The 21384-nt window shown below is 40.7% G+C and overlaps 1 long non-coding RNA gene across 1 annotated transcript; it reads right to left on the reverse strand.

Annotated features, from left to right (window-relative positions):
- Positions 1-3471: 3471 nt before the first annotated feature.
- LOC114670929 (uncharacterized) lies at positions 3472-17439 on the reverse strand. The gene is made up of 4 exons (XR_003720774.2): positions 15010-17439; positions 11505-11566; positions 4253-4357; positions 3472-3990 (listed from the first exon to the last, which is right to left on the reverse strand). It is a non-coding gene; the product is annotated as an uncharacterized LOC114670929 (long non-coding RNA).
- Between the last annotated feature and the right edge of the window lie 3945 nt (positions 17440-21384).

Below are 21384 nucleotides of genomic sequence, written 5' to 3' on the forward strand. Positions count from 1 at the left end.
TCACCTTCTTTAACTCAGTCTTAATTCTCCCTTTTCCTTTTTTTCCAACATTTGCAAGTTTTTAATCCTTTAGAAAATGATTTCCAAAGAATAGTACACATAACACTTTAGATGGAATAAAGATGTTAACTTTAAAATTTATATATTAGAACAATATAATTGTTCCTTCAAAATCATGAATTCTCAGATATTAAGGTTTAAAAATAAATTTAAGCAAAGATATAAGACAATTTTTAAAATGCTAGATAAATAATAGTAGTGGTATCTTGATAGAAAAAAATCATGAAGTTGGTATGTAAAAAACCGAAGCTTAGAAAATATTGTTTAAGGTAACCATCAGTATTACCTGGCATCAACCCGCTGGCATATTATCCCTTAATTGTTTTAGATTTATGCCTTGAGTTGGCCATAGGTGTCATGCTTGTTCCAGCTGCAATACTCCAGCATTATTTAGAATCTCAGTCTTATTTTCGAACTTCCATGAACAAGTGAGCATTTTTTCCATCTCCCCAACATATTCCACACCATATTTATCTTCCGTGCTAGACCTGTGGCTTTCTATTCTTACCTGTGTGCCATATACCCTTTTTTCTTCCTGAGAAGTCCCAGTTCTGACTGGTATTGTACATACTTCAAATACACTGAAGAGTCTTGGTTTAGTGGCATTCACTTTGAGAACTTAGATTAACATGATAAGAGTCTTCCCATCAAATCAAAATTCAGTCATTACCTGTTCAATTATATGATGGGCCTGTGGACTTACATTTTTAGTTATATTTTAAAGAGGGGTGGCATAAAGCCATTGCTTTATTGAAGCATTTATCAGAGTACCCCATTACATACTTGTCCTTGATGTCAATTAGAAGAAATAAATTTAGGAAACACTGAATGTCAAATTCCCCCTCTTGGACTTTCCCATTCCACAGCATTATGGTGTCATGATTAAACATGCAAGTTCTGTAACCAGATGGCCCAAACCGCAAACTCAGCCACCACTTACAAGCTCTGTGCCTCTGTTTCTTCATTTGTAAAATGGGGAACACAATTAGTGCCTATCTCATAGGGTTATTGCCAAGTTTAAATAGGCCACTGTGGGTAATGTACTTTGCACAGAGCCAGTCACAGAGCAAGTATGCCATCTTGCTTTGTACAACAAAAGTATATTAGGCCGAACGCAGTGTCTCACACCTGTAATCTCAGCACTTTGGGAGGCTAACGCGGGTGGATCACCTGAAGTCAGGAGTTCGAGACCAGATTGGCCAGCATGGTGAAACCCCATCTCTACTAAAAATAAAAAAATTAGCTGGGCGTGGCGCTGGGCACCTGTACTCCCAGCTATTCGGGAGGCTGAGGCAGGAGAATCACTTGAACCTGGGAGGCGGAGGTTGCAGTGAGCCAAGATCACGCCACTGCACTCCAGCCTGGCAATAGAGTGAGACTGTCTAAAAAAGAAAAAAGAAAAGAAAAAAAGTATATTAAACATTGTGAGAAGTCCTGCAGGGTTTAAACCTATTGAACTTGGTTCAACCCAAATTTATTTGATTTTGGAAGCATCTTTCGAGTATAAGTCTTTAGAATATTCATGGATCCACAATTTTGAAGACTTGTGTTTGAAAGTCAGGAGCTCAGAAAGCCAATTGCTTCCTTCAAGGTACTTTTCTGTGTGAGGGTCTGCTGCCCCCAGGTGGACAGAAAGACCTTGGCTGGAAACCCAGAGTCTGCCCTGCCAAGCTCCCCACAGGGGTAATTAAGAGAAAGTAGAATAAATAAATAATTTTTTTCTGTTACTATGTGTTTTAAAATAATTTGAGGAAGAGTTATTTATTAAAATACTAAGTATAAAAATGGATATTACTAGACAGAGGGAGTACCAAGAGCTAAGACTCCAAGTTGCTCCTCATGAAAAGACAATCTTTGTATTTTTGTAGCCCCTGCTCGGAGAACTGCTGAGACAGGCACGCAATAGGTATCAACAAATATTTGTGGAATAAATGACTGGCTCATTGACTTATTACAAAGAAGGGCAGAAAATCTGAGTGAATGTTATGTTTCTAATTACGTTCTTTAGGGAGCTCAAAGAACTGCTGCAAATATGTATAAAAATTCCAGGTAAATGACTGGGAGCTTTTTCTCCGGGAAGATTCAGTACTCATTAAGGAAGAAAGGAAAGCTAATAATATTTTAACAAATGTGTCAGCTAGAATTAAAATTCAAAGGCTCTCAACAGATAACCAGTAAGTTTGGCTAACCAGAATAACCAACCCTATAAAAATTACAGCCCTATAATTAAGTATAACTGAGTTTTTCTCTGAAACAGCTATGTGAGAAAGTGGAAGGTGAGACCAGTGGTTTTCAACAGCAGCATACCAAAGAAGTTTCTACTTTCCAAGTTTCTAAAATCATTACTTTTTGTTCTTGTCTTCTCTCCTTTTTCTCTTTATTTGTATTACTGTTAAATATGAGCCATTTTGTGGACTGTAGTTGGGAAGACAGACATAAAAGCAGTAATCTAACTACTCATACTAGAGAACAGGAGGTGACGGAGAGAAAACCTGGGCATTGTTCAGTTGGAGGCCTCAGGTTCTGAGCGGCAGTAAGTGCCTTTGATTAGGTGAAGCAGAAGTAACCATGTATCAGAAAGGCACTGGGGAGTTCCCATCCCGATGTGTAGAAGGAATGAAAGCAGCTCAAGCCTCCTCAGCAGCAGAAATTCACAAGCTAAATTCACGAGCTTTCTGTCATGGATCATTAACATTATTCATTTCTAATGACAGTTTCTGTATCTCTGTGTTCACAGTCAGAGAGAGGGGAGCTGATTGGCCAAACTGATGTCAGATGTGCCTGAATATTTCCCGTTTGCTTCTCCAAGTGCATTAGTTTTCCTTCCCCACCCTTGTCTGCTCTGCTCTGAGTCCCAGGCGGGTCAGCCTGAATGGACTGAGTCATGGACCCTTTGCCCTCTGACTTCCAGTTGGGTTCAGCCGATGGAGAGTGCTGCAGGAGATCAGAGGGAAAGAGGGGAGTGATTGGCATATTTATTCCCCTAGCTGCCTCCCTGCTGGGCCATGTGGCCTGGCTACCTCCCTCTACTCAATGTAACAGCTACTGTTAAAGGTCTTTCTTTCCATTTAAGCTTAGGGGTGGGGCTTTGCCTATTCCTTTTATATATATATATTTTTTTACGACTTGCCCATTGCTTGTATCCAGTCCCCATAATGAATTCCTCCCAGTTTAGTCAATTTGAGTATTCCTTCTGTTCCTGTTGGGTCCTGATAGATAATAGAGAAATACCACACAATCCATCACGCAATTACTCAGCATCTCTGGGCTACACTTTCCTCAGCTGAAAAAATAGGTCAATACTTCATAGAGTTATAGTAAGGCTTAAGTGGGTTAATATATGTAAAGCTTGGCACATTAAAAAAAAACAACAAACCTAGGCTATTATTATCGACATTTTGTCATTGTGATGAGTTCATTAAATATATTTTTATAAATGTGATTAAAAATGTTATGTTTGTAAGATACTTCACATAAGCACTTTTAAACTCAGTAAAGATGCACGTGTGACCAAGTATCTATCTCCATTTGGGCCAGAAGAAAGTGAGATTATAATAGTTCTGGTAGCCTTCCCAGGAGTAGGTAGGTAGTGGGTTTCTGAACTAATTGTATGGATTGACTTATGTTAACTTCTTAAGAGATGGGCTGTGAGCAGCCTTCCGCCCACTGATCACTCCCAACCACTGAACCCATCAGTAAAGAGAGCCCATCTTCAGAGGAGCACCAAAGGCAGACACTGCCCTCTCTTCATGGAGCAACATTACCTGCTGGCCCACCCTGCATGATGAAAAATATTCCCTTTAAAAATGTCCCCTTCCAGGGAAGGCTCTGGATCCCAGAATACTACATAACGGGTTTACTTACTCTTCACGGCCCAAAGCCAGTTCCACAATGTCTGCCCTTAACTTCTGTTCTCTAGACCTGTGGTACCTAGAAAGGAAGAGATTTGCTGAGAAGGCTCCATCTTTAGGACACGTCCCGTTTGTTCAGCCAGAGATTTTGTTTTAGGGGTTTTTTTTGTTTGTTTTCCCCCTAAGATAAGAAATTACCACAGTCCTAAGGTTGGAGAATGTCATTGAAGGCAGGCAACATGGCTTTGTTTAAAAAGCATGAGGTCTGAAGCGAGAGACACCTGGGTTTAAATCCCAATTTGGTCATTTATTAGCTGGATGACCTTGGGAAAGTTACTCACCATCTCTGGGCTGAAGGATCATCATCTGTAAATCAGGGTGTACATCTTGTTTCTGTAGGATTCTTGTGAAGATTATGAGAAGATGGAAACTGTCTGACAGGGTACCTGATGCAATCAATAAACGGTGACAATTATTGGCAGAAATAGTAGTCGTTTTCATTCTTAAAGTCCTTACCTGTCATGCAGAAATACTCCAAAGCATCTCATAGATGCATATATTCTGGATTGGGAGGGGCCAAAATATCCAGTTACTTCAACAACCTCTCCTCCCCAACCCCCTGCCAGACAGAACTCTACAAAGCCAGTGGGCAAGGTGTAGGGATCCTCCTGGGACTTCCAGTTGGCTTAAATCTAGACACGTGACTACATTTAGTGAGGACTCACTCTGTGATGGGCACTGCTCTAAGACTTCCATAAATATTTTCTAAGTCAATACTCAGCACAATCTGTGTTGTATTTCCTACCATTGCCCCCATCTTACAGATGATGGAACTAAGCCTCAAAAGAGTTAAGTGACTTTTCCAAAGTCACATAACCCATGAGTGGATGCAGAATTTGACCCCAGGCAGCCCTCCTTTTTAACCACTCTATTGTGCTGGCTCAATATCTGGCTAAAAGACACAGCAAAACAGTCATAGGCTCTACATGCTAACATGGCTACTTGGACTGAATTGACGCATCAGCACAGCAACTGATCTGATTGATTTGAGCATGCTGCATCTACTGGAAATACAGACGTCCTATAGACCAGAGCTTCTCAACCCTGGAAGCAGATGAGGATCACTTGGAGAGCTTTTTAAAAAGTACCAATGCCTGTACCTTACTGAAGGAGACTCCTATTTAATTGCTCTGGGTGGAAGCTGGGCCCAGAAAATTTTCAAATCTCCCAAAAAGTTCTAATACGTAGCCAGTGTTGAGAATCACTGGTGTAGACTCTTCTTGTCCTTGATGGTGACACTTAGTCACAGAGCTTCTTGGAGTTCTTTAGAGGTTGGGTTTGTTTATCTTGACATTTAGTTCAGAACTAATTAGCTGATCCTCATACACTATGCAATAATACATTGTGTAAATTCTGACTTGGGACACCACTTTGCATAGAAATATGAGCCTTTCCAAAGAGAACATTTTTCTGTATTACTAAATGTAGTCAAATTTCCTTTGGAAAATGGCAAAATCCAAATCTCTTTTTCCTACTAATCATGTGTTGCAAAAAGATTGCCTTGAAACGTTGCAAGGCAGCCAACACCATTCAGTAAATTACACCATGTAACTGGCTTAGGCCTCATTAGGCTTGCCCTCTTTGGCCTTATCAAGGGAACAGCCACTTCCCTTTGCAATCCCTTCTGGGAATGGATTTCTTCACTTTTCCCTGAAAGGTCAAGACATCCATCTTTCCCTGAATCTCTCATCAAGAAGTGACAGTTCAGCTTTTTTTATTATCTTTTTGTGCCTCTCCTTTGAGGAGGAATTTTACTTAAAAATTAAAGATATCTTCAATTGTAGATAATTTATATTTAAAACCAAAACAGAACAATCTTATTTTGAAAAAGAATACTTATAGTGAATTGTGTTAGACGTCTAACGAGCATTCCTCTTCCTCTTTCCTAACAGGATATGATTTTGTTTAGGTATCTGTGCCCTCCTCTGTACAGCTCATGTGTATTCAATGTCCATTTATGCTCATAATTCCATTTGCTTATCCTTCTCCAGTGTGACCTAGAATCTGAGTGCCTGATCTGGTGATGGGTGTGCATTGATGGCATTAATGGCTTCCTTGCACGTGGCTTTCAGAGTGAGGGTGGGTATCTATTCTTCTGGTTTCATTTTTTCCTAGGTAGTTGCAAGTTGACAGCATCCCTCTATGAATGCACAAAGAACCTCTTGGGCAACCCTCCCTATCTGATTCTTGGCACTTGTGTTTTAATAACAGCCCCCTAATCCTCAGGCTGAGGGCAGTATTGGTTCCTGTTGTTGCCAGCCCTGGACACTGCACCATCCCTTGCTGAGTTCCCTAAACTTTGACCACAGCTTTATAGTCACTTTATTAAATTCTCATTAAACTAGTTTCAATGTGTTGTCTGCTCCCTGCTGGGACACTGACAGACGCGTGACTCACATCTCCAGTTCCAGGGTCTGAATCTTGATTGTCCTAACCTAGTCACAGTATCCCATGGACCAGTGGTCAGTTCAGACACCGGGATTAAGGCAATCAGTGCATGGAACTTCCTTAAGAAATATTTGTGATGCAGAGGTGAGCACCTGACTTATGTTGGCCAATTAGATGGAAGGGAAAAAGGAAGTACCTGGCTTCAGCTTCCAGTAGTAGCTGTCTTGTGAGTGAGAGGGAAGACACTGTGAGCACAAAGACAACACCTCATGGGGCAGAGCCTGGAATTATAACACTGATATATATGTCACATATGTGGGCTTACTGTCACATATATGGGCTTATTGTTATAGGAAATAATAAATCTCCTCATAGGTTAAACCCAGTTTAGTTTTGTTTCTGTTTTTGTAATTTGCTGCTGAAAGCACCATAGCTAATGTGATTTGTTAGCATTTCTTTTAGTTGTGTAGCAGCCATGGGGTTTAAAGCATTTCCCATGCATTGTTCATTTTCATTTTTTCAAAAGCCATGTTAATGGTTATAGTAATATTAATAGTTAGGGTAATAAGTAATAACTATATCTATGTGCTAGGCACTATTCAAAGCACTTTATAGATGTTAATTTGGTTAATCATCACAACAACTCTATTCAATAGGTACTACTATCATTCCTATTAAGGTTATTAGATGACAGACAGAAAGCCCTGAGATATCAAAAACATATATCAGGTCACCCAGATGGTAAGTAGCAAAGCTGAAATTTGAGCTCAGACAGTCCAATCCCAGAGTCTGTGTTCTTTATATGAATGTATCCTACCACTCATAATTCAAATGAGGAAACTGAGGCTCAGAGAGCCAATGAACTAGTTAAGAGAAGAATCAGGAAAACTAATACTGAGCAAAATCTACTGCTATTTCCACTATGCCACATTTTCCTTCCAGTGAGCTTCCCATCAAGGCCTTTTTAATAATTTGTGGAGCAGTTAATGCAAATGAGAGCTCTCCACCCTTCCAAGTTATTCTTGTGGAACTGGGGCAACATGTGAGGAGAGACTCCATCTAGAGGCCTCTAAGTATAGTGCAGTTTAAAGATTACACACGTGATATTCAAATCTTACACACTCTCTAAAAGAATTTTGCAAATGTGTATACCCCTCAGATATTTTTAAGTTATCATCTAAAAATTTATCCTATGTCAAAAAAAATGTAATCCCTGGTGTATTAAAATATTCACATTTAAAATAAAACAGTTAGTTAATTATTCTATTTGTATCCCTTTGAAATCTGATTCCATTGCAACTTGATTCTCACAGTAATCCAGCCAAAAGTTGTGGTATGCACTTTGCTAATAGTTAGAAATTTTATGTTTGTCCTCTTTTCTGGAAACCATATTTTCATTTCATATTGCTCACAAAATTTTGTTGTAATGCAATATATTTTATTCCTAAGAGCATTTTATTGATCTTCACAAAAAAAAGAATATAAATTAAGCCTCTTTAAAAATTTTTTTCCATGACTCTAAGATCCTGAAGGTTAAAATGTGTTTTGGATTGAGTGATATTTACAAATATTATTAATACACAATTTATAAATAATTGCTAACCAAAAAAGTGTACTATAATTGGAAATGCATTTTTTAATTAGAAAGATGGAAAATTTTTTAACCCTCTTAGTTTAAGTTTATATAAAATGTATTTGTTACTAAAATGAAACAGGAACAGTATTGATTATATTTGCTTGGGTTTTTCCCAATTTTTTATAGTTGCACGTGCTGAGAAACTATATAGGAATGCCACTCAATTCTTTGAGCACCTTGAGGTTATTTGGCAAAAGTATATCATGATCTATGACCAAAGATGATTTTGATAAGCAATCAGATGTTTATTTTCTTCACAGTCTTTAGCAGACAAAATAATCATATCCTTCATTTGTTTATTTTAGTCTCCCCTCCTGCCTCCCTATATCAGGACACAGATACTATAAAAGCAGAAATCTTGCCTGTATGCTTTGGAATAATGTCTGTCACATCATAGGTGCTTAACAAATATTTGTTGAACAAATGCCTGAGGCAACCCACATTCAAAGGAAAGGCAAGTACGGTGATTCTGTTAGGACAGGGGATAAGGGAAGATTGGATGTGTAGGTGATTGTGGTCTTCATGACCTCACTGTTAAAGTTTCCTTCTTCACCATGAGTAGTAGCCTCTCTGAAGCACTATTGTTCCAGCAGAACAGGGATTCTCCTCCCATCCCCACATGTGCAGCGAGAACAGCTAATTTTCCTGTGTCTCTGGTCTCAGGTACCTTAGCAGCCTCCCCTCTAACTTCTCCTCAGTAAGTTCTCTTACTAGATCCCCCAGTAGGCTGAATGGCCATCTGTGGTGTCCTTGGGTGATTTCGACGTGTCTGCTGTTTCCATGAAACTTTGTTTATTCCCCAGCTCCACGCAACTTAGGCAAACACTTCTAGAAAGTCCCAATAATACTTAACAATACTACACGTAACATTTCCATGCCATTGGAAGGTCTACACATTACATTTTTATATCTAATTTTTATAATTATCATGGGTTGTGAGGTGAACACCCTAAATTTGAAGGTGAGAAAACTGAGGCCCAGGAAGGTAAAAATCACACACCCAATATTACATCATCCTCAGATGGCTGAGTATGAGTTTGAATGCCTCAACTAGAAATAGTGTAGATTTAAATTTAAGCCCAGCTCTGTTCAGCAACTTACCAGGGAGACTACAAAAAAGTAACTTAATGTCTCCGAATTTTAGTTGACTCAGTAAAATGCAACCATGAAAATCATTTGATGTCAGAAGGGAATTAATACATTTATAGCCTTAACACTCCCCAGTACATTATTTTTCCTGCCATGAAGCAGTATTATTATCCCCATCTTAAAGATGAGAAAACTCAGGCATAACATAGCAGAACAGCATAGTCCTCAAGAATCTGGGCTTTGGGCCAAGCATGGTGGCTCACGCCTGTAATCCCAGCACTTTGGGAGGCCAAGGTGGGAGGATTGCTTGAGGTCAGGAGTTCAAGACCAGCCTGGTCAACATAGTGAAACCCTGTCTTTACTAAAAATACAAAAAAAAAAAAATTAGCTGGGTGTGGTGGCACGCATCTGTAATCCCAGCTACTCAGGAGGCTGACGCAGGAGTATTACTTGAACCCAGGAGGCGGAGGTTGCAGTGAGCCGAGATCATACCATTGCACTGTGCCAGCCTGGGCGACAGAGGAAGATTCCACTAAAAAATAAAATAAAATAAAAAACGTGAGATTTGGAGTCAAGCTACTTGAGCCAGGTCCTGGCTCTATCACTAGCTAGTTAAGTAACTTTGGGCTAGTTACTTAATACCTGCCTGGCACAAGGTAAAAGTTAATATAATATACGTCAACCGGTGTTGGGCAACTTCTCCAAGGCCACAAACAAACCATAATAGTGCCGGGCTTCAAAGCTAATTAGCCAATTTGGTTTCAGAGATCATGGTGTGTACCATAACACTGTTATCTTTAGAGTCAGAAAGTCAGGGGATAGGAAGATCAATATGAGACAGAAAGAAAAACCTGGAGGTTTGAGACTGATAAAAAGTACAGGCAAAAGAGAGAAGAGCAATTTGTGGTGCATCAGGGCATTTTACTCTATGGCAAGAAGTGGAATTTCCCATAAGTTGTCCTTTCCAAAGATTCCAGTGAAGAACTATATTGCTCCGCAAGGTTTTTTGTTTGTTTGGTTGGTTGGTTGGTTGGGTTTTTTTTTTTTTTTTTTTTTTTTTGCCAGGATGACATTTCTTTAGAAAGAAGTACTGTTTCTAAAATAGGACACAATGCAGCCCAGCTTTATTTGGGTTAAAAGTTCTAAAATAATTTCAGTAGTTCACTCTGGATACAGCCTCCAATGTGGGGTCTTGGAAAGAAAGGGCAGAAATTCCTAGGGCAAGCACCACTGTGTGTTTCCTAGGCAGTGATATGGTCTACATGTTGTGGATCCTCATTCTGTCCGAGGAACTGACCAACCAGCTGATCAAGATATCAACCCACTGAGGGTGACCAGACAGAAGCATGCTACTCCCTTCTCTGTTTCTATCTACCCTCACCTTAGTGCCCATACTAATTAGAACTCCTTTTCTCTCCAGGAAACTTTATCCAAGAAGCCCCACTTCCCCTTCCAAAGTAGATTGGTTTCTGGAAATATTCTTGGCCTGGGAAAGAGAAATCATTTTCTATTTTCAGCTGGAGTTAGGTATTATTCGTGGACACCTGCTAGATCCCAATAAACAGATTCTGCCTGAAATTATAGCCTTTTTGTGTTCCAAAAACTAGCTCTCCTCTTAGCCTGTAGTACCCACAGTAACAAACCCAATATCAACAATCATATCTATCATGCAGTAAGCAATCACTACATTTCCTTGTTGAAACGAATCCTGTGTTTTTGAGAAGGTCACCTCACCTGACCTCAGTTGGGGAATTTCTGTGCTGCAGAATGTCTGTGGTCTCTTTTCAGCTTTGAGATTTATAAATCCGGTATGTACCATGAGGTCCCTTATGGTTCCTCAGCAAGATTCTATTGCTGTTTATTATTATTATCAATAGGAATAACAAGGGCTAACATTTCCTGGACACTAACTATATGTCACTGTATTAAGTATTACTATATATAGTATATATAATCCTTACCAAAAAGAATGTGAAGTATGTATTATTTTCATTATCCCCAATTTGCAAACTGGGAGACCAAAGTTTAGGTAGGTTAAATAAATTCCCCAAGGTTACCCAGCTAGGAGTGGAGGAGGCAAGATGTAAACCCAGCCCAGACTATTCACTCCAGACTACTCACTCTACTACGTGGAATTACTCTCTCCAAGTTACATGTGAACAAGAGAGTTCAATTTTTCTTTGTCTATATATTTGGGGTTACAGTTTTTATAGTACAACATATTAATTGGCCTAAATTTCTAGCCATATTCTTAGGAAAGATAGGGATCTGCCTGTCAGTTTCCTGCATGATAGTGGCAATGATGGGACTTATTTTCAGTGCAGATAAAAAGCCTGCCTGGAATCTTCTTTTTGGAAGGTTCAAGAGTATAACCAATACGTTTAAGGTGGAATTAAGATAAACAAGTGCATTTTACTTACAGGGTGAAAGTGGTCCATACCAGATTCATGATTGGTTACCAGGTGATGGCAGTTGTCAAGATCTTGTATTTTTCCATGGAAACAAGGAAACCATAAGAAGGAGAAAAGAAGATACCCAAGGTAAGAGAGAGAAAAAGGAGACATTAGAATTAATCATTTATAGGATAAGGGCATATAGATGAGAATCTTGGGGGGGGAAAGCAATGCAGAAGCTTGGGTGAGTAACGCACACTATCATCATCATCATCATATCATCATCATCATCACTGTCTTCGTCGTTGTCATCATTATCATCATATGCACATGTGTCCTAGTTTGGGTCTTTCAGAAGCAGACTCTGAGAAAAGGATCCTGGTGAAAATAGTATAGCTGGAAACTAAAAATTGAAAAATGGGAAATAGAGACAGATAAAGAAAGGTAATAATTACACGGAGTGTCATCAAGCAGGCAGCTATTATTGTGGGCAACTGAACTTACTGCCTCTGAGAGTCAGTGAGGGAGAAAGCCTCTACCAGTTCTTACTGGTCATTGGTAGAGGAATGATGGGAAGTTATTAATTCCTAGGAACTTTTGGCCTACCATAAAGGCAAAGTGCTTTAGAACCTGAATAAAACTTTTAAAAAGAGAAACAGGAGCTGGAAGTTGGCAGTCAGCCATTCTGCACTAAAGAGGAAAGGGCAGAAGGGTCGGGGGGAGGGTCACTGAGAGCATCTGAAACAATTTTGCTTTTAGAGGGTAAGAGACAGATGGTAGTTAACATGTATTGAATGCTTAGAATTCATTTAATTTTCACAGTCTGCATAGAAAGTGTGTATTATTGTTGGCATTTTGTAGTTAACAAGAAGTACAGAGAGGTAACATATTTGTTCATGTGGGAATAGCTGGTAAATGGCACAGCTGGGAGTTGAATCCAGAGGTCCTGACTCAAACCTTCCACGTTATTCCATCTAACTATGCAGACTGTAGCCTCAGGTTCCTTAACCTATAATCTCCAGCTCCATCCCTCTTGTTCATTATGGATATTTTTTACCCAAAAAGGACCAATCTGCTTCCAACAAGTTTCAACTCTCCTTGATTTGCATTTTTTCCACGTAGGATTAGTGATAACTACTACAGTTAGCTCTCCCCTAAGCTCCTTACAGGCTTGTCTTACTTAACACTCCCATCAAACCTATAAGGTGGATACTGTTATATTCTCACCTTACCAATGAGGAAACCAAAGCACAAGGTGATGAATAACTTGCTTAAGGTCATGTATTGAGTGAATGGCAAAACCATGTTCAGCCCTTGCTTAACCACGATGTTCTGCTCTCTCTTTAGCTAGAAAGATTCAAAATAGCAAAGTTGTGTGTAGACTGTGGCACATGGTAATTCCAGGAATTGCCTTTAAAGTGGAACAGGTTTGTAATCATAGCCAATCCAGGGAAATGGCAGAACTTTATCTCCATCCTCAGAGCCTCTGATTTAGATTCAGAGCCTCTGCTTAGAGAAATACAATGATTTACCTCTTTCTTTTGGGTTACCATGTCCATATCTGAGCTCTTGTTTTAAGGCATCAATAAACATGGTGACAATCGGCTTAGAAATGTTACATTTCATGTAAATTTTCACCTGAGACAAAGCATCTTTGGTCTTGGCAGGTCTGAATTCTAGATGATGAATCTTTACTTCAAGGGATTGAAAGGGAGAGATGGATCAGTCGTTGAAATCTTCACGACTTGCTTTTTATCCTCAAATTTCAGTAATTTTTTTTTTTTTTTTTTTTTGAGACGGAGTCTCGCTCTGTCGCCCAGGCTGGAGTGCAGTGGCTGGATCTCAGCTCACTGCAAGCTCCGCCTCCCGTGTTCACGCCATTCTCCTGCCTCAGCCTCCCGAGTAGCTGGGACTACAGGCGCCCACCACCTCGCCCGGCTATTTTTTTGTATTTTTTTAGTAGAGACAGGGTTTCACCGTGTTAGCCAGGATGGTCTCGATCTCCTGACCTCGTGATCCACCCGTCTCGGCCTCCCAAAGTGCTGGGATTACAGGCTTGAGCCACCGCGCCCGGCCCAAATTTCAGTAATTTTTTATTACATAAAATATTAAAATAAAAATAAAAACAGCAACAGTAACAAGTTCGAATTACCTTTGATCACATTATCTTTCTTCTTTTTAAAACAGTATGTGGGGTAAAGAGCAAGAGCAGTGTTTGACCATCATTTCAGAGCCAGTAGTAACCACCAGCAACATTCCCAGTTGCTGGTCTCTCTTATCCTCTGTGATCATACAAATATACATATATGCCATGTACATACCTATACACCATTAATAACGTTTTTCAAAAAATGGAAATGTGTTCATGCTTTATGTTTGCTTAAAAATACGTCATAGACATCCCTAGGTCATTATTTATAGATTTACTTCATTTTGAACTCTTGAACAATGTTCTATTACATAGATAATACTTTTCTGAGCAATCTCTTACTAGTGGACATTTGGCTTGTATTGCAACATCTGCTGCAGAGATCATGTTGGTGTATTCTTTTGTACTCCCCAAATAGTGTCTTTTTAGAGCATGCAGCACTGGCCTGAAGATATCAGGTGGTTGTTTTTCTCTCTTTTCAACTAAGTAGGTAAAGCCTAACTGAATATTTAGTTTTCAGATTTCCAGACACCCTTTTACAAACACTTCCTGCTTCTGATTCTAGTTAGATGCCCATAACCAATAGCAGTAATTTATATTCTGAATCCTTAAAGACAACAGCATGTCTGCATTCCCATTCTAATGCCCAACCAAGAAGAAAACCTGGTGGCCACCTTCCACCTTCCTCTATCTTCTCCCCACTGCCTAGGTCCAGCTTCCCACTCTCTCTAGGACTAGCCCTGAGTCCTTTGGGGGTTAACAGAGACAAAACACTTGGAAGCCATTGATCAAATGTATTAAAATATGCTTCCCAGAATTCCCCACTCATCCCCTCACACCCCTCCCCACACATACACAAAGAAAGGTCCAACTCTTTGAACAAAGATTGCACCTGCAAAAAGCTTCTTCAGTCTTGGAGAAACAGACTTTTTCATTGAGCTCTCGCCTGCACTTAAAACAGAAGCCTGTAGAAAGACCAACCGGAAGCAGAAGGATCTCACACTCCCTCTCCACCTTCCACTAGGAGAGAACCCCCAGGTCCCAACCCATCTGGACCCTGGAGACCCAACCTTCTTCTCATCTCTCTCCATGGGACCTGAAGATTGGCAGGTCTGGGAAAAAGGGAGGTGGGGAGTGTGAAGACCTCCCAGTGTCTGGGAAAAGGGGAAGGGTGATGGATGAGTGAATTTCACATCTGGCCAACCTCTTTCCGTGAAGAACCAAGTTAGAAAGAGCGTGGAGAAGGGATGGGGAGGGGAAAGTGGATGAGGACTGCACTTGTTATGCTGGGAAACCTCAGTTCAACTGTACAGTGAGGCCTCTGACACGTCTCTAGTCTCTCTCTCATTCGTGAGCAAACAGAGTTCTCAAATGAAGTAGTACCTGAACGACGTGGGAAACTTTCAAAGCAGGCCTTCATCCCGGATCTCCTCCGGGGGCTCCGCGGCCGCCTCCTCGCCGCTGTCTGAGCGCTGCCTCTCGGGCGCAGTAGCTGAGCTCCCAGAGAGGAACTGACCTAGATCTTCATCGGGCGCCTCTTTCTCATCCCTCGGGCTCTAACTCCTCTTGGGGTGCTTAGTTCAAGGCTGGGCAGCCTAGAAGACACCCACCAAGTGTGGGTGGGGAAGAAGCAGAGCAAGGGCAGGCCGACCCGATCTGCAGCCACACTCCTCGTCCTCCGGGTGAAACTGCAGACGGCACAGCGCAGGGAGGACACAAGGGCCACAGGGCGGGAGCTGTCCGTGGTTCTGGCCGGCGTCGACCCGTGGGTATTTAAGGTCTGGGGCAGCCCGCCTACCTTCTGCTAAACCGCAGGGAGGAGTCGGGGGCTGCAGACCCTGGATTGGTTCTAATTAACCCACTCGCAGGCAAGGCCTGAGAGCCGCGTTTCTGCGCCCTTTGCAGCGCAAATCACTGCTGGGGAGAATCTGAATGTTTCTTTTCGGGTTCTCCGTCAGTGCCATTTCTCTCTGAGGACTTAGAAAACTTTATTCGGACACCTCTCATTTTCTCTTTTCCCCGGTCCCCCAGAATTTATCCACCACCGCCCCAGTTCTCTCCCCTGCCCCACAAAACAAATCTATGCGGAAAAGCGCAAGGTGAGGGCTGCAGTAGCCAAATGGTCATTCCCAGCTTCACTCCTGATCTCCAAGCAGTCATGCTGGCCTTGGGGATTCTGAGGCAAACTGGGGATGGGACTGGTTTTAAACCCACCGTCCCCACCTGTATGTTGACGGGATGCAACTTTAAGTTCATCAAATATAAACTAAATTTGTGGAACGATGAGGGTTGAATCTCTTGAGATTAATGCAGCGTGTTTCTGGTTCCAACTAAGCTGATTCTAAGTCAGGACTGATGCGTGCAAGGCGCTCCCTTTCAGGTTGGAGCGTTCCTGGGAAAGGAAGAGAAAAAGAGGTCGAGGAATCCAGCAGTGCTTAGGCAAAAAGACTAATATCCTAAATCAACTACACACGGTGGAGCAATAGAGGTTCTGCTGCATCGCCCTTGCATTAATCATTTTAATGTGTCTAGTCTTTCACTGAGCCCGAATAAAGCATTTATTTTATTTTCAAATAAAAACTTGTGGAATTAAGCCCGAAAAGTGCAATACATTGAGTTTTAAAACCTTGTATATTAATGGATTATCTTTCCCCCTCGTCAAACTATACACCTGGTGGCAGATTTTAGCAACTTTTGTTCTACAATCCTTTAATGAGTGGGGATGGAGCAATATTCCTGCAGCAACAGGGTGCTTTCTTATCACTTCCTCATATTTGAGGGACTGGTTTGTCTTACCCTATTTTGCAAGAATTTTTTTTTTTTTTTTTTTTTTTTTTTTGAGACTGAGTCTGGCTCTGTCGCCCAGGCTGGAGTGCAGTGGCCGGATCTCAGCTCACTGCAAGCTCCGCCTCCCGGGTTTACGCCATTCTCCTGCCTCAGCCTCCCGAGTAGCTGGGACCACAGGCGCCTGCCACTTCGCCCGGCTAGTTTTTTGTATTTTTTAGTAGAGATGGGGTTTCACCGTGTTAGCCAGGATGGTCTCGATCTCCTGACCTCGTGATCCGCCCGTCTCGGCCTCCCAAAGTGCTGGGATTACAGGCTTGAGCCACCGCGCCCGGCAATAATTTTTTATTCTGCCTTCTAAATTAACTTTTTCTGTAGGCTGCAATGTGCTCAAAGGGTGAAATGGCCACAGTGCCAGCGACTTTTATGTTAAAAATTGTTCTCCACTTCCTGTTCCTGGAAACACAAAAAGCCTCCCAGATCTCACTCTCCAAAATTACCTTAAAATTGGGCAGCAAAGTGAAGTCATGCTTTCTTGTGCTGGTTCCTTAGTAAAACAACCTGTCTGTAGCATGATTTTTTTTTTAAATCAATGTTGTTTATGTTAAAGCGTTAACTATTTCATAAAACGTGCACTGCACAACACCCCCAGCTGAAAGAATTGTTTTAGTCTGTTCTCACGCTGCTAAAAGGAACTGCCCGAGATGGATAATTTATAAAGGAAAGAGATTTAATTGGCTCACAGTTCCACATGGTTGGGGAGGCCTCAGGAAATTAACAATCATGACAGAAGGGGAAACAAACACGTCCTTCTTCACATGGTGGAAGGAGAGAGAAGTGCAGAGCAAAGCGGGGAAAATCCCCTTATAAAACTATCAGATCTCATGAGAACTCACTCTCTATCATGAGAACAGCATGGGGGAACCACCCCCATGATCTAATCACCTTCCATGAGGTCCCTGTCCCAACTTGTGGGTGTTACAATTTGGATTCAAAATGTGATTTGGTTGGGGACACAGAGACAGATCATTTCAAGAAATGTCTTTAGCAGTGAAGCAAATGCTGACTTCTTGAAGGTTATGATCTACAAGTCTGGTAATGCTGCAGCTTCATGAGAGAAAGGAGGTTGCAAAATGAAGAACAACGTCAGAAATGAGGGTGGATGAATGAAGGTCTATTGCCTTAAGCTTCAAATGCGAAATTTCAATTTCAATCTCTAAAGTTGCCATTTTCAAGATAGTTTTAGTTTCAAGTTGATGTAAATTTTATTATTTTATTGTTCATAACACATGCACATGTGTGTACATGTATGTGTGTGTGTGTGCATGTGCAGTGTGCGTTAAAAGGTTTAAATTGTACTTTAATTAAAATTCGTTTCTCAACTGGAAGCTTCTTTACAGTTGTCATCTCTTTGGAGAGAGTGGTCAGTTGGGATTATGTTGCTGGATCAAGATGATCAGAGTAATAATAACCAACTCTTATTAGAGCCCATTTGCCCTTTAAATAAGAATAATAAATATTTAAAGTTGTTAGATAATATTGGAAGTGATTGAGGGCTTCCATATACACAATATGTTATTTGATCTTCGTGACAACCATATAAGATAGACATGCATCTTCTCCACCTTACGGATAACAAGTTGAGACTTGGGGAGATTAAGAGTCTATTTAAGTAGGTTCAGCTTGATGGAAAAACTGCCATTTGAATTGGGATGACCAGAGCAGTCTCCTGAAATATGCTACGTCTTTCTATCTCTATCCCAAATCGTTAACATGTAGGAGTGCACTGCTTTTTTTTTTTTTTTTTTTTAATGGTACCTGATTTTTGTCTGTGTAAAATATAAGACATTGGACATTGTCATTAAGGAGATAAATGACACATTTTTTTCATTTGGTCTTTATGCAGCCAAAATTTATTCAAAGTTTACTGTAAGCAAAATAATTGTCATAATCTTGTTTACGGGTCTTTGTACTAACTCATTCTCTTCCCATGCCCGACTCTTGTTCTATAAAAACATAGCCTTTCGGCCAGGCATGTTGGCTCCCAGCACTTTGGGAAGCTGAGGCGGGTAGATCACCTGAGGTTAGGAGTTCGAGACCAGCCTGACCAACATGGTGAAACCCCATCTCTACTAAATACAAAAAATTAGCCAAGAGTCATGGTACATACCAGCTACTTGGGTGACTGAAGCAGGAGAATTGCTTTAACTTGGGAGGCAGAGTTTTCAGTGAGACAAGACCGCGCCACTGCACTGCAGCCTGGGCAACAAGAGCAAGACTCTGTCTCAAAAAAAAAAAAAATGGCTTTCAGGCCTACCACCCACTTCCCTGCCCTCAGTAAAGGCACCAAATGTGCGTGCTGTCCTCAGTGCTGAGAATCTCCACTCTGGAAGGCATGGATAGTCTGCTCCGCTCTCTCTTTGCCCCAGGCTGAGGTGCCTTGTCTTAGAGGTTATATTCCTGGAGCAATACAGTGGATTTCACAGTCACAAAACCTCTGTTGTGTAATTCCAGGCTGCACTCCACGCGGAGAAATTAGTAGCTATTTTTCACAAGAGTGACCTCAAAGAGAGTCTCTTGCCTCCGTGGCTTTCCCAAGGACATTCTAGGAACAGAAAGTTTGGGAAAGTTTCTGCTTCCTCCTTTTTCACTCTCAAACTTGATTTATTTTATTAGGCCAAGGAAACAGAGTTTATCTATCTTCACAGATTTGGGGAAGGTGGGCAGAAGCAGTATTTGGGTGCTGCTGGAGATGGAAAGCCTTTCTAGACCAACAGTTACTCTGCAGTCAAAGTTAGGTACCTATTTCAAGCTAATTTTTTGTTTTGGGATGTTTTTGATGCCTGGTGACTCTCTAACGAACAGCTTTAAACTGTGTTCTATTCCAATATATGGCAGGGTGGGTCTTAGGGAAAGGGCCAGCTGCTCTGTGCCTTTGCTGATGGAATTCTCAACTTAGCCCTATCTATGGCCTCTGAGAGGTAGGAGGAATGGCGGGGAGTGGTGGTAGAATTAATGACTTCTCAAAGAAATTCACACTTTTGAAAAGAGAGACATGAGGGAGAAACTCAAAGTCACAAATGAACATACATCTTAGTTCTTCCTTTCTAAATCCAAATTCCATCCTCCCCAGGCCCCTCACAAGGAAAGATGAAAATTATCCCTTTGACACAACTCACTTACATTTGCAAGGTAAGATTGTGGGACAAGACAGGTCCAGCTAACATTTGTTTGAGAACGCTTTGGAATAAAGAGACCTTAAAGAGGACTAAGTTTCTTTCTTTTAAAATCGATATTCCTTAATTTATGTCTACTTCTAGGAATAGTAAATTAAAGGCATCCAAACTATAGAAAAATTTTAATAACGTCAATGAAAGATGCTGATCCACTTACTTCCTCTGGGCATCATGTACCACCTAAGAATGATCTAGGGAAAAATAAGTACCGCAGTTCAAGCTTAATTACTATTTATCTTTTATTCATTTAGGCAAATTTAAAAATTAACAGTCTGTTATGATTTCTTTAGTAATGTTTTCTTTTCTTGGAAACTTAAGAATCCCATCTCTCAGAGAAGCACATCTTTTTAAAAGGAAGTTTTAAAATTCACACATACAAATTACATATATTTATGGTGTATAATGTAGTGTGTGTATATATATGTGCAATACATATATGCATATATACATATGCATATACATATATGTGCACACACATTGTGAAATGATTAAATCAAGGTAATTGGCATATCCATCACCTAACATACTTATATTTTTGGAGGGTGAGAACATTAAAATCTACTCTTAGCAACTTTCAAGTTTCAAGCAATTTTACTTTTGAAACTTCACAGGAAATCTATTAAAAGGCAGTGACCATCTGTGTGTGTGTGTGTGTTTGTGTGTGTGGAGGGGGCACGCACACTTTACTGGGAAGAGTACTTTAAACACATTTTTAATCTTTCCTTTGCCAAATACATTTTTATTTCTTTCTTAATTTTGTTTCCTTGATTTTTTTTTTTTTTTTTTTTTTTTACAAATGTTAGGGAAGTCACTCAATGCTTTCTGAGCATTTCAGCCTGACTATGGACAACAGTGAAGTTTTGCTGGTGTAATTTTTTATCTTTATTTATCAACAAACATTTATTAAGCACTTACCATAGTGCAGTTATTATCCAAGCAGCATAAATACAAACTATCCATAATCTAGTCTAAACTGGATATAAGGGGTAATATCTTTCTTTTTAAAAAATCGCAGTTTTGTCTGGGTACGGTGGCTCATGCTTGTAATCCCAGCACTTTGGAAGGCCAAGGTGAGTGGATCACTTGAGCTCAGGAGTTCAAGACCAGCCTAGTCAAAATGGTGAAACCCGTCTCTACTAAAAATACAAAAATTAGCCAGGTATGGTGGTGCGTGCCTGAAATCCCAGCTACTTGGGAGGCTGAGGCAGGAGAATTGCTTAAGCCCAGGAGGCTCAGGTTGCAGTGAGCCGAGATCATGCCACTGCACTCCAGCCTGGGCAACAGAGCAAGACTCCGTCTCAAAAAAAAAAAATCACAATTTTGACTAATTTATAAATTTTCTTTTTTTAATTATACTTTATGTTCTAGGGTACATGTGTACAATGTGCAGGTTTGTTACATATGTATACATGTGCCATGTTAGTGTGCTGCACCTGTTAACTCGTCATTTACATTAGGTATATCTCCTAATGCTATCCCTCCCCTGTCCCCCCACCCCACAACAGGCCCCGGTGTGTGATGTTCCCCTTCCTGTGTCCAAGTGTTCTCATTGCTCAATTCCCACCTGTAAGTGAGAACATGCGGTGTTTGGTTTTCTGTTCTTGCAATAGTTGCTGAGAATGATGGTTTCCAGCTGCATCCATGTCCCTACAAAGGACATGAACTCATCCTTTTATATGGCTGCATAGTATTCCATGGTGTATATGTGCCACATTTTCTTAATCCAGTATGTCATTGA

The sequence above is a fragment of the Macaca mulatta genome, chromosome 11 (genome assembly GCF_049350105.2).
Source record: "Macaca mulatta isolate MMU2019108-1 chromosome 11, T2T-MMU8v2.0, whole genome shotgun sequence".
Taxonomy (NCBI): domain Eukaryota; kingdom Metazoa; phylum Chordata; class Mammalia; order Primates; family Cercopithecidae; genus Macaca; species Macaca mulatta.